Source organism: Drosophila elegans, unplaced genomic scaffold, assembly GCF_018152505.1.
Source record: "Drosophila elegans isolate 14027-0461.03 unplaced genomic scaffold, ASM1815250v1 contig_524, whole genome shotgun sequence".
Classification (NCBI taxonomy): Eukaryota; Metazoa; Arthropoda; class Insecta; order Diptera; family Drosophilidae; genus Drosophila; species Drosophila elegans.
The window spans coordinates 261,918-276,331 of NW_024545907.1; the positions used below are offsets into that span (position 1 = coordinate 261,918).

The 14,414-nt window shown below is 36.0% G+C and overlaps 1 protein-coding gene across 1 annotated transcript in view; it reads right to left on the reverse strand.

Moving 5' to 3' along the window:
• Window positions 1–14,414, reverse strand: part of LOC108149950 (sarcoplasmic calcium-binding protein, beta chain) — a 216,450-nt gene that overhangs the window by 32,893 nt on the left and 169,143 nt on the right. The window lies entirely within an intron of this gene.

Consider the following 14,414-nt stretch of genomic DNA (forward strand, 5'->3'; position numbering starts at 1 on the left):
AACCGCTAGTTCACTCTTAGTTAATACCGCTAGTAATTAAAATCGCTTGTAAATATTTGTAATCAAATAAAATCACCCGCAAATAGAGTCCATTCTTGTTATTCGGAACTAGTTAGCTTAAAAGAAATCGTGGATTAATAACGCAAAAGACTCTTGCTAAGATTTTTGAGTCTTACCCCATATGCGAAACTAATCCTTTCCATCGGATTCATACTTAACTATCTTATGAAAATTTCATGCTTGCAAATTTCCTGTCGCAAATTAAATTTAGTTATTTTTTAAGCCGATACTTACCCTCGACTTCTCACTACAATGTAAAAAGGTCACAAAAACTATTTTTAGGGAAAACGAGAGTCATGTCGGACTGGTTGCAATTAACAATATATAGTAGGCTTTTAATAGAGACCCAAGAGCGAAACCCTGTAACACATGCTAATTACGATGCTTGTTAAAAATATCAAACCCTCTACATTCTATATTGCCCAACATTGACAAGATATGGGCAATTCTTTGATGACAAATGTGACATGCGAGCACACTCAAATTGAAAATGACAAAACTTATATTAATAAGCACTAAAATTGGTGATAAAAGTGAGTTTAGACAATTATTGATTTTTAAGATAAACACAAATATCTAGGGCATGCGCACGACACATAGAGAGAAGTGACTTTTTTGAAAACCATTTCAAGAACTGAAGAAATTAAAAGTGCAAAAAATTCATTAAAATTATTTTAAATAATAATTTCAGACAACAAAATATCTTTTACAAATTAAACAAAAAATCTATTATTCGATAGACTCAACAAACTTAATTCAATGATCATTATGTTATATTTATATTATCATGTCAAAAATAATTTGTTTAAATAAATATATTGTCCTTGCACTTACGTTAGCCTATGCAGGCGTAAATTTTTTAAGAATTAATTTGCGTTGTCGGAAATTCAGTTATATAAGGAAACCTTCTTATAAAATTTAAGGTTAAATTTGTAAACCAGTGTTGTGATGTATGATAAAATATTGTCATTTTTGGTGACTAGCATTAAACATTCATTTTTCAACTTTCCCATACATCTTATAAGGATAGGTTTCTTAATATAGATGCTAATTCGGGCTTTATCGGGGTAAGGAATATAACAAAACAATAAATAAAATAACCAGATACAGAAGACACTGTGAAGTGCAGTTGGCGAAACACCGAAATTGACCAATAAAGTAACCAGTTGGTCAGAGTAAGCAATTCACAAGAACATACAGCAGGCAATGGGTGTAAGACGCAATTAATACGAAACTTAGCAGAATTCAGAAGTGGGCCATTAAGCCAGAAAACGGGAATATGCTGTACATAAGTGAAAACACATAGATGACCCGGAAGAAATACAACCCGTATAAAACGTCCCCTACCTCAGGATCGACAGTCACAGTCCAAGATAATTGAGAATCGGGAATCGAAACATAAACGACCGCGGAACCGCGTTAGGTCCACTTCCCGATAGAAACCCACTATTTATATATCACGGGATCTACAACCTCGAAGGCATCCGACAATACTGTAAGCGTAGTAAACAACGTCAAAATTTTAGACTACAAGGAGGACATAACTAAAGTCTACAATGTTTTGTGCCTCATTACTGAACTCTTGATCCTTATATTGATTCTGAATTTCATCCGAATGTATAAGCGATCTGTGCAGATTCATCGGGACCACGGACACGAACTGGAACCAATTGGCCAGAAACGAGCCAGCACTAAAATATCAACCCGAGCATAAAAACTATTACTTCATTACTAATTATTTCAATTTCGGCAAAATAAGACTCGTCTGAACAATCAACACTCAACAATAATAAATTAAATACAGGAAAAGACCAACGTTTTTATATGTAATTGGAATAATTCGTATCGCAATAAGGCTAATACCTTTTTCTGTTCAATTCCAATGTCAATTATCATAATTTTTTTATATAAATTAATTCAAAAATTTGTTAATAAAGTTAAGTGAATTTGCACTGATATATATTTATTTATGCAAATGTGAATAGTTAATTTTCCAAACCCAGAATACCACAATCAGAGCTCTCGTCGATGGGAATAAAAGGGGTAAGTGCGTTGCGTTCGACTTACTGTCAAGCGCCCTTTTATAATATATATTATATATATAAATATATATATATTTATATATATATATATTTATGTATATATTTATATATATATAATAAATATATATATATATATATATTTATATATTTTATATATATATATATATATTTATATATATATATATACATATATATACATATGGGACGTTTCACGTCAACCGGCCCAGAGCTCTGACCATATTGGGTCCGCCATTTTGAATTTTAAAAATCTGACTTCAGATTCGTAATCAGCAACCTCAAAACTATAAAAATCAGTCATTATCCATCGATATATACTGTTTTTATACCCTTGCAGAGGGTATAATAAATTCAGTCTGAAGTTTGCAACGCAGTGAAGGAGACATCTCCGACCCTATAAAGTATATATATTCTTGATCAGCATCACTAGTAGAGTCGATCTAGCCATGTCCGTCTGTCCGTCCGTCTGTCCGTCCATCTGTCCGTCCGTCTGTCCGTCCGTTTATATGCAAACTAGTCTCTCAGTTTTTTTGAAACTTTCCCAAAAGTTGTCTTTCTATTGCAGGTAGTATATAAGTCGGAACGAGCCGGATCGGACGACTATAGCATAAAGCTCCCATAGGAACAATCGGAAAAAAAATAAAAAAAAATTATAACTTTTCTGTTTTTTAATTTTTTTTTTAGTTTTTCGAGATATAGTAATGGTTAAATATTTCAGAATTACGTTTTAAATTTCATAAAAATCGGACGTCTATATCATATAGCTCCCATAGAAATAATTAAAATATATAAAATAACTATCTAATAATTGAGCTGCAAATCATCATAGTTTCAATATTTTTCAGCTAATACTCAGGTAAATCATAATTTAAATGTTTTCAAAAGTATTTAATTCATGCAATAGCTGCAAGGGTATATGAACTTCGGATTGCCGAAGTTTTCTTTCTTTCTTGTTCATAAAGTATTTAATATATTTGTTTGCTAAGTCCACAAATACTTGTGCATTTAGAGTCACAGTAAGGACGCCATTTTGAATTTTTCAAAACGCCACTTTTCATTCGAAAGGGTATGAATTGACGAAAATTTTAAGCTATAATAAGTCCATTTTCGTTCAGAAGAATTTTGGGCAGAGCTCTGGGCCGGTTGACGTGAAACGTCCCATATATATATGCGTATATACCTAGATCTATGTGCAATTTAAACATTTATATATATAATCCTCATATATTTAATTTAAAGTCATGTAGTATCCACATCATTATTATTATAAATGAACTCCAAATTATTATTATAATTCTTAAAGTTATATTAAATTTTAACAGTTTTATTTCACGTTAATATAAATATTATATACACCGCTTAGAATATTTCTCAATTTAATTAATTTGACACCTAAATTAACACTTTCATTTGTCAATTAAATGTGCACCTTTTTAAATATAAATCTTCTCAATAAATTATAATGTAAAACAGATCTCAATAACGTCTTGGTAAACGTATATAAAAGGGGAGCTGGCGCAAACGGAAAAACTCGGGTCAAGAACAATGACGTAACTTTCGACTCACGACATTGACAATAGGGGATCGCATTGCAATGGAACGGAACGTATGAAGGGGCAGGGTAGAACAACCACACGCTGCCGATCGAAATTCGGTCAAGCGCTCGAACTAGCTACTTGAGAAGCTTGTGGGCAGCGGCGACAAAACGAACTGAACGAGTTCTATCTTTTTCCTAAGGCACGATAAATTTATTTTCGTTGTGAAGGGGGGGCAGTGAATTCCAAAGAACCGACCCCGTCCGGCAAGCTGAAATTATTAACTTCAACATTCCGCCGGTAAATCTTTTTTAAACGGATACTAGTACAAAGTACAAAGAAGTAGCCCAACGAAACCCAGCCTTTTTAGTATAGAGGGCAATTATTGAGTTCGCGCGGAAAACACAAATTACATATTATAAAGACATTATAAAACAAGAAAGAAAGCAAACTTCGGCCAGCCGAAGCTATTGCAGATATTGCAAGAATTAAATATTTTTGAAAACATTAAAATTATGTTTTATTTGCGTATATGTTTAAAAACATTGAAGTTATGATGATTTGCAGCTCAATTATTAGATAGTCATTTTATATATTTTTATTATTTTTATGAGAGCTATATGATATAGTCGTCCGATATTGATGAAATTTAAACCGTAATTCTGAAATATTTAACCATTACTATATCTCGAAGAACTAAAATAAAAATTAAGATACAGCAAAGTTATCTTTTTTTTCGGATGTTCCGATGGGTGCTATATGCTATAGTCGTCCGATCCGGCTCGTTCCGACTTATTTACTACCTGCAATAGAAAGATAACTTTTGGGAAAGCTTTAAAAGCTTTAAAACTGAGAGACTAGTTTGCGTAGAAACGGACGGACAGACAGACGGACAGACGGGTATGACTAGATCGACTCGCCTAGTGATACTGATCGAGAATATATATACTTTATAGGGTCAGAAATGTCTCCTTCACTGCGTTGCAAACTTCTGATTGAAATTATAATACCTTCTGTAGGGTATAAAAATCTAAAACTTAGTACGGAGCAAATGTGCTAAGATTGTAGTTTTTAAGGCAGGGATACAGGTTGAATTACAAATTGGATTATATAGATTATTACAAAGAACACGAAAGGGTTTATGCTGGCCAAAATTTGTGATACATCTTGGCAAGTAGTTGCAAATTGGTCTAAAAGTCATATTAAAAGTTAAGCGTCTGACCAATTCTAAAAAGTCAATATCACATATGACAAGGTTGGGCATAAAAATAGTTCCAAGCATGGTTCTAGAATTTCCAAGAGTAGGTATATTAAACAACAGTCATCTACTATAGTAAGAAGGCAAAAATAGGTTTTGATCACAGTTCAAACCACGAAGGGCGAAATTAAGAAATTTTGTTTGTACCGACTCAATACAATCGAAGTGTATTGATATTGGGGACTCCAAACGGGAGCGTAATATTCTAAACTAGGGCGGAAAGGGGAAGTAATTCTTATACACTTAAAAGTAGAGTTTATGTGACAGTCAAATTTTATTTTGGGTCAAGAAGAACTCCTTAATTGTTGACCGAAAATATACGGTCCAGTGGCAAATTACGAAGAGTATAGCTTCTGAATGAGCGTATGCCCCCCGATAAAGTCAGTACGTTACATTTAAGGCAATTCAGATTTAAGAGGTTAGATTCTTCATCTCTTGAAACAATCAATATTAGACTGTAAACTGAAGGCCGATTGCAAATTATTATGGGACAAACAAAGTTTAACATCATCAGCATCCATTAATACTGGAGAATGTGGTATAAAAGAGGGAAGATCATTGTAACTAATGTAAATAGCAGTGGGCCAAATGACTACCGTGAGGCACTCCAGATGTTACGCTAATTATACTGGAAACTGCTTTTTTAAAATAACCCTCTGGGTTCTTTCATTCAAATAACTTGAAATCCAAGCTGATATCATTTTAATAAGAATCAAAAGTCTTACTAAAATCTGTATATATAGCAACGGTCTCCACTTTATTAATAAATCCGTTAGCTACAATAGATATCCATTCAAGTAGGTTAGTGGTAGTTTACCTTCGTTTAACATAACCATGTTTATAAGGTAATATTAGCGAGGAACACAAATGTTGCAAATGAGAAGTAATAATAAGCTTCAAATGCGTTTTCAAGCCAATGAGGGCTGCTGGCTTTCAGCTTTAGGTGTGTTCTGTTGACTTCAGTTTGGTACACGTGTCGACATACACTCTCTTTTTATTTTTGGATGCTTGTGCCGTTCTTCCGTACCGTACAGTTCACTGGTCCGCGAACTAAAATCTTTAGAAACCGTTGCAGCATCTTGATTTTGCTTAGCCCGAGTTTCGTGAATTGGAGTTGGACTTAATTATTGTTCCACCCTATTTAACATACATATATAAGAAAAAAATAATGAAAAAAAAATCTTATATAAAAACAATTTCGCAACACAGAACCCATTGCAAGACTAGACGGCTGATCCGTTGATTGTGAAGTAATTTAAATTAGATCACCAAATTAAAATTCACTTCTCTTACATTCTTGCGTACAATTTCAGCATGCCGTCGAGACACCGTTTAAGTCGACTGACATCTAGCGTCGATGATGACAATGATCATGCCAACATTTTACTTACGCGACTTTAAAGTGTCAAGAGTGATATAGATCGCATGGAAGATTTTATGCATCAACAACTCGTAGCAATTCGAGCCAGTGAACTAGAATGCAGATTAGTCATTTTAAACAATTACATAAATCGTGCGTTCGACCTGCAAGAGAAAATTGAGGTAATTAATCCGGCCTTATCCTCGCTACGCCATATGATAGAAACGGTCACAGCAATTTACGAATTATTACTTTCACTTGGACACGACAAGGTAATAACAAATGCAATGATAATACATATCGTTATCATAAAAGTAGACTCAAAAACTAACTATCGATGGGAAGGATGTCTGGACTTTCAAACGATTACCCTATGGAACGACTGTCAAGATGCACTTAATAAACGTTACCAACATTTGGCAGCTAATGAGGATACGTCAGGTTCCCATGAGTATCGTAAGCCATCGCGGATGTTTCCAATAATAATCCATTCCAAGAACCACATTGAGTCTCCGACTTTCGAACTAGTTGCCTCTTAAGAATCAAATCCAACCATACCTCCCCAGATACCGACCACCTCTGCAGTGCATCATGCGATGGCTGCTGACTCAAGTCAAATCGTATTAGCTACAGCCCTCGTAGATATTGTAGGAGTTAATATATAGGACAGTCGAATGTCACCGCTCGCCATATAGTTCAAGCAACAATTCAGTCTCGAACACAGAATTTTGAAATAGTCACAGAACTTATTGTTTTAAAGTCGAGAGCGGGCACTTAAACTTTTAGACTGGAAGCTTCCTGTCAACATAGAGCTAGCCGATCCCCTCCTTCACAAACCCCAGTGAATTGATAGATTTCTTGGCGCCTATGCATTTTTCGAGTTGTTAGGGAAAGGGGAATTTAACTCTAAAAAATTCCGTTTTTGGCTGGATAGTCTCAGGTCGGAGTAGATCTTCGCAACAACGATCGAAACAGGTCAGCTCTATGGCAAGCGCAGTTTAAGAGCATTGCACTTAAGACAAGATGGTTTAAAAATTCTGTGAAATAAAGAGCCTGTCAAACACTGCAGTGAATAAGCTTTACACTCCAGAGCAAATACTGTGCGAGAAGGCATTCATGGAAACTATTGTCAGGTTTCGTTGCCATTTAACTCAAGCCTTAACTGTCTAAGTTCGTCGTTCGAGATGTCCTTTCTATGTACGTTGTCTTTATGAAGGAGTACATATCGTTGGGCAAATGCAATACCAAACGAGCCTCATTTCTTCATTTGTTTCTTAATGCGTATCAAGACCGCAACCTTCGTCCACTAAACTTAGAGTGGTTTTCGATGCCTCGAGTAAGACTAGTTCAACGACATCACTAGGATGAAATAGATCAACATCAACGTAACTTTCAATAGTTTGGAGGCAATCTGAAAAGGAACCTTTAAAATTATATCGTTTGAACACCATTACCTACGGCATAGTCTGTGCTCCGTTTCTGGCTATACGCTGCCTCAAATATCTCAGTGATATCGGTTAGCTTCTCATCCCTAAGGTTCCCTGGTTTTAGCTCGAGATTTTTACGTTGACAATCTCTTGTCAGGTGCAGACACAATCGAAGAACTTGAATCATTGCGTAAAGAACTAGTAGAATATTTAAACTCGTCCGGATTTGTCCTCGCCAAATGGGCAACCAATAGTGATCAACTTAATGATCATAATAAATTTCCAGAGGTGTCAGTTGGCGTGAACGAGGACTCAAAGACATATGGGCTCATTTGGAACCCAAGGCACGACGTTTTCTTCGGGAGGCCTCTAAAGAAGCATTGCAATAACTAAGATTTCAATGCTCTCTCTTACCGCTCGCCTCTAAAGTCCTCTCGGACTTAAATTTCCTTTCGTCACAAACGCCAAAACTCTCATCCAACAGATTTGGTTACTTAAACTAGGGATGAACCAATCCCTGACTTACTTAATCAAAAATAGCAATTGAGTTTGACTCGCTGTTAATTTCAAGGCATGTAGGCACGCAAAACAACAAGGTATGTCAAATACACGGCTTGGCGGATGCATATGGTTGTTATCTGTACATTCGGGTCGAGCATCCACATGGTGACCTCTAAAAACACATCCTTCAAAACTCAAATCATTCGTTGCCAATCGCGTGAGTGACATCCAAGAATTAACATCAGCTGTATGTGTGCGACATGTCCCTAGCAACCCATCTGACTTCCCACCACGGGGATGTTCAGTCAGCGAGTTATAAAGTTAATTTTGGTTCTCAATTTTTGACACAGAATCAAGGACTTTGGGCTTTAAATACGGCATCTTAAAAATTTAACAATAACGCAGAGCTGGATCTTCGGAATGTAACAACTTGACAAGTTGCCACAAAATAATAACGCGCATTGTTGTGTACTTGCTTAGATTTCTTAACGCAACAAAGTCTCGTACGTGGTCACCACTGAACCCTACCGCGATTGAGCCTAGTTTCGTCTTTGTAAGTAAAAATAAGTGGAGTCGAGTTATTTCGTCCGATTCCAGTTTCATTGGGAATTCGTGACAGGTCTCCGATCAATATGTATGTAGTAACTTTTGTATGCTTTTTGACATAGACAGTCTTCCTTGAAATTGTAAAGGATCTCCGAGCTAATACATTAATCCTATGCTTATCCAGATTCGTTTGACCTCGCGGACCAACCGAGAAACTTTATTGCGACAACACTACGAATTTCTCCGGCTCCTCTCGCATCATTATGTTCAACTTAGAAGATCGCAAAGACACAATGACTATCTTTGGCTCACCTCGCCAATTCAAATTCATCTCCACCCCTCCCAAAGAGCCTCATTTAAGAGGCATTTGAGAGGCGACAGTCAAATCCGCCAAGCATATGTTTTTCCGAAACGATCTACTTAAAGGAGATAAACTTCAGACGATTATTGTGGAGGCTGAAGCTGTTCTTAATTCGCGCCCAATAATTGCAGATAGCTCAAGCCCTAACGATGGCGATGCTATAAGCCCTAGCACTAGCTTGGCATCCTTGCCTTCAGTGTCTGTCCAGCCAAACGTTGAACCACTCTTAACGTACCTACACCGTTCGCATCTGGTTTCAGCGGGTTTCTGGAAAGATTGGTCTCGAGACTACTTGCTAGGCCTAGAACAAAGCGTGAAATGGAAAAAAGAATCCCCAAACTTGACCCCTTGAACTGTCGTAACCTACCTCTTGAGTTGTGGCTTTTGGGTGTCATTACCGAGAAAGCAAAACTAAAAATGGAATCTATAAGCGTGCCATCCAGCGATTAGCACCATTACCAATTAATTGAAGCCCTTTGACCTTCAACGCTGCCGATGTTTAGTCATAATTTGGATAAACAACTAAAAAACTTAAAATAATTTCTTAAATCTAACAACGTTGACCACTTAGCCATAAGAAGGGGCATAGAGCAAGCAAATAAAACAACTCCCAACGGGTCCATGTTGCACAAAAACGCAAAAGTAAAAGAATTGCGTGTAAATGCAAAAGCGTGAGAGCGCGAGAGAAAATTATTTCTATCGACTGAACGTGGGTTGTAAAACACAAACCACTTTTTACGTACACAGTTAAATAAGGCGCAAGAAGTAGAGCGGGGTGGAGAGAATAATATATTACGAAGAGTTACTCGTGCAATGTTAGAGCATTGGCAAAGCATGTACAAGAGAATGACATTACAACTACAGGGATTAGAAAATTTAAAATAAAATTATCAAAACTCTAATAGTGAGTACAGATTTATATGAAAAGCCTAGAGCCTAAAGCAGTTAGGATAAGCTTGGTTAAGAGAAATTTATCAAAACTTGCAAAAATCGCAGAGCACAAGATAAACACAACCGATTACAAGCGACGCTAAAGAGAATGGAATGGAATGCCACTAATGCCCTGAATCAGAATTAGTTTTTGTTTACTTATTGAGTCACTGTGTTCAATCGACATTATTACAAAATCATTTAATCTACACAAAGCAAATGATAGCATATATTTTGACTTGAAAAGAATACAATATATTTGGAACGGCAAAAGTCCTAAAACTGATACCTCCTTTGGAGAGCTGCTCAAAGTTGGAAGTTTGAGGTCAAACTTAGTAAAGCGTATCAAAAGTTGAACATTTTTATAAGCTTCGAGCACAAAATATCGTGCCGTGCTAAAATCTAGTAGGGTCAATACGGGTAATTTTCCTTCCTCAATGCTTCCTCGTGTTTTCCCGACTATGTTCGTTAATGCTGTTACGCAGCTTCTATTTTTTCATTTTTCAACAGACGATCATTGATCTCTACAAATCTGACAATAGCTTGGTCATTGGGCAGGAAGTAATATTGATATTGGCCTTAAGTCACCCTTTGCCTTACCAACGGAAGTGGCCAGCACGCTATTTATGACTAAAGTAACATATGGCAATATCTGTGGCAATATCTGTGGCAAAATAATTTGATATGTCTTGCTCAAATTTTTGGCTTAACTCGTTGATGTCTGGACCAATTTTCAATAATGGTTTTTGTTTTGCAACAGCTAGTCTTTTGAGATCTTTCCATGTTTGATGCGAATTAACTGCGTTGTTGAATTTTGCGTGAAAATATTTACATTTACTTGAGTAAATTATTTTCGTCACTATTTTCGGTAGGGACTAAAATTCCTCATATAAATGGTTTTCTTTATACCTTTTATACAAACCAAAAAAATGGATACATAAGTTGTTTGCGTATTTAGTCCCACGCAAAGAAAATTTAAAAAAGTTTCAAAACTAAAGCACTGCTTAAAAGTTTTTTTTTTTGGTTTGGTGCCAAAATATACACCATATATATAAAAATAATCATATATATGGCACTCACCCTGAGAATTAAATAATAATGCAAGACCAAAATTTGTCAGTTCGAGAACAAATTGTCCAGAACCAAAAAACTCAAATTTAGTACCCAAGTAATATTGTTTAGAGATTGTAGGCCGGACAAAACAAATTGGCCAAAAAAGTAATTCTTTTTTTTCTGCGAATTTGTCGAATTTTTAGCTAATTGTTTGAGGTATTTTTTACAAATAATAAACAGCTAGATAGGCATTAATAAAATACAAAAAAAAAACACAAAAAAAAAACAAATCACACAACTAGAAGTAAGCTCGGGACCTCAAGACCTTGGGATTTGGCTTCCTGTTCCGGAGACCTAGACGGCTAGACCACGTATTTTGAGTACATTTTTCTTAAAATGAGTACGTTTTTCTCAAATTCGAAATATATCCTTACCTTTAGAATTTTTTCTATACCATCGTGTAACCCACGAAAAAATAGTCAACTTTAGAAATTTTTGCTTAGAGAAAATACTGAAAAGAGTTTTTTGATTTTTATTCACTTAATAAAGTAAGTTTTCAACTTTATTTCAAAATGTATGTATGTCTTAAAAAAAATATTCAGAAAGAGTGGTTGAAATCGAATAACTCAAAAAGATAATGAAAGCTAAATAAATGTCCCCTACAAAGACGAAACGGCGTTGGTTTAAACAAAATATTCACTTTTGGTGTTAAAAAAAGAGTTTTTTAATTTTGCCAAATGGACAGTTTAAATGCACAAATATTAATTCATTTCACCTGTTTCTGAAACAACGAATCAAAACAAAACGTGCAATAGATAAAATATGTTATAAGAAAATGCAAAATTTACTTATATTAGTTAAATTCAATCGAAACATTTATAGAGTTAACATTTTTGTCTGCGATTGACCTTTCTAGAGAATTACCCATATGTCTTTACTTCGCGCAACATAGCTACTTGAAAGTTGGGTAGGTTTTGACTGGCACCCAATCGAGACGATGGGCCGACCGAACATTTTCCAACACCAACGACGAGGAAGTTTTCTCTTTGCTTTTTCCGGATGCCAAGGCAATAATAAAATTGTGGTAATTCAAAGCAAAAAGTCCGTGGTCAAGAAGGAAACAATTTCCAAGGACTAGCAGTGAACAACAAGTTCGATCGATCTTTCAGGGTGTGCAGCTCAAAAGTGAGCAACTGACATTCAATATTTTATTTCTTTAAAAATCTGAACTTTCCGGATCGGACGACTATACAGAGGTGGTCAAAAGTATTTACTCAACAAACAATTATTTAAACTAAATATTAGTAGTAGAATTGCCAAGATTTTTTGTAAATTTAATATTTACATTTAAAAAAGTTGAACCCATTGTATAACAAGAAAGAAAGCAAACTTTGGCAAACCGAAGTTCATATACCCTTGCAGCTATTGCAAGAATTAAATATTTTTGAAAACAGTAAAATTATGATTAACTTTAAAACATTGAAGCTATTATGATTTGCAGCTGCAAACTGAAATTATAATAACCTCTGCAAGGGTATAAAAATTGATATGTAAATACTTTTGACGAGAAAAAAACATGTATAAACACTTCTGACAACTCATTAGCCTATTTTCATGTGCTTTGAGGTCTTGAGTTTGTTTTGGGTTTTCTTCTGCATAGATCAAGTTGTGCATCAACAATTTTTTTGAAATTAGCTATTTACGACAACTATTAAATCCAAAATTTGTTGTATGTGATAAATGTGTGTTCGTTGTGTAAATACTCTTTTGTCAAACAAACTTTACGTTTTTCGCGTTAATTGCATTGGATTCATCGTTAGCCGTTTTATTCAGAAGGCATTTTGTTGTTAGATGCCAGAAATCACTTCTTGTCTCTGTTGCTGGCGGAATGATTTTTGTTTTTATATATTTTATATATATCGCAGCGATACAGAACGTTGTGTACTTCGGGTTCGAGAAGACCAATTTTCGGATACATGACACGGACAAAATGGCGGCCAACAACCTGGCAGCGACGAGCGAAGATGAAGCTGAGCAGGATGAGGAGACAATTAACACAGGCAATGTGTGAACCAACACATAACTTGTGAAGTCTTTCAAATATCTGCACTCACTAGCCGTCACCCAGAGCAGACTGTCAGACGTACCAGAGAAGATGGAGGCCAACCAGCATAGCACAATCACCTCACTTGATGCAGGTCCTGCAAATAAACTTGCAACACTCAAAAGCCAGTGGACCTGCAGACAGGCGCAATAGACGAAATCCTCATTAAAGTTCTATAAATAGTGGGTATCAAAATCGGTGGACTTACAACCCCCAGATATCACATTTTCTACAACAGTACTAAGGACAAGCCTAGAAGCTGCATCGTTATTAAGTCATACCTTAACGCCTTTTCCTCAGTTAAGCAACGGTGACTACACAACGGTTAGACTAGAGCTAGAGACTAGAGCTTTTTATCTACATCGACAAAGGAACTCATTATAGGAGGTGACGCAAACGCACATCACATTCAATGGGGAAGTAAAAACACACATGAAAGGGGTGAGTTACTATTTAATTACCTCTTTCAGTAAAATTTATATATCTACAACAAAGATAATGACCTAACCTTCATCACCAAGAATAGAAGGGAAGTTCTGGACATTACCCTTTCCTCTGAGACACTGATTGACCAAATCGGAGCCTGGAGGGTCGGGGATGACCACTCCTTCTCCGACCACCGATCCATAAAACTCACCATAGACTAGCATGTCCAAACCCTGCGAAAATGAACAACTGGGGATACAACACAAAAACTCTAGCCTTATACCCTTATACAAAAAATAAATTAGAATGGCCAAACGGAGGGAGTAGACCCGATTCTATCGAAGTCTCCTACCAAAATTGGATACCTTAAAAAAACCGACAAATCAGACAAGACACCCTCTAACCCCCCGGAGACAACAACCTTCAGTAACTCGAACCTGCTCGACGAGCACGTTATCTTGATATAAGCAAGTTCAGGCCCTTTTAGTCCCAGCACAACTGCAAAGGAAACAAACACATACCTGGCTCGAAGTCAAAGTAATCTTCATCTCAAAACCTGGGAAGCCATCACATACATCTTCTAATGATTTTAGACCGATAGGTCTATCCTCGTTCCTACTAAAAACCCTGGAAAGGCTAATAGACACCCACACTTCTACAGTAAATTAGAACCATTTCTCCGAAAAGACAAAAATCTTTTTTTAGACATAGAAGGGGATTTCAACACAAGCAATCAACCGAGCACTGACTAGTCTTGAAGTTGAACCCCCTTAATGAGATCAACTATGGGATC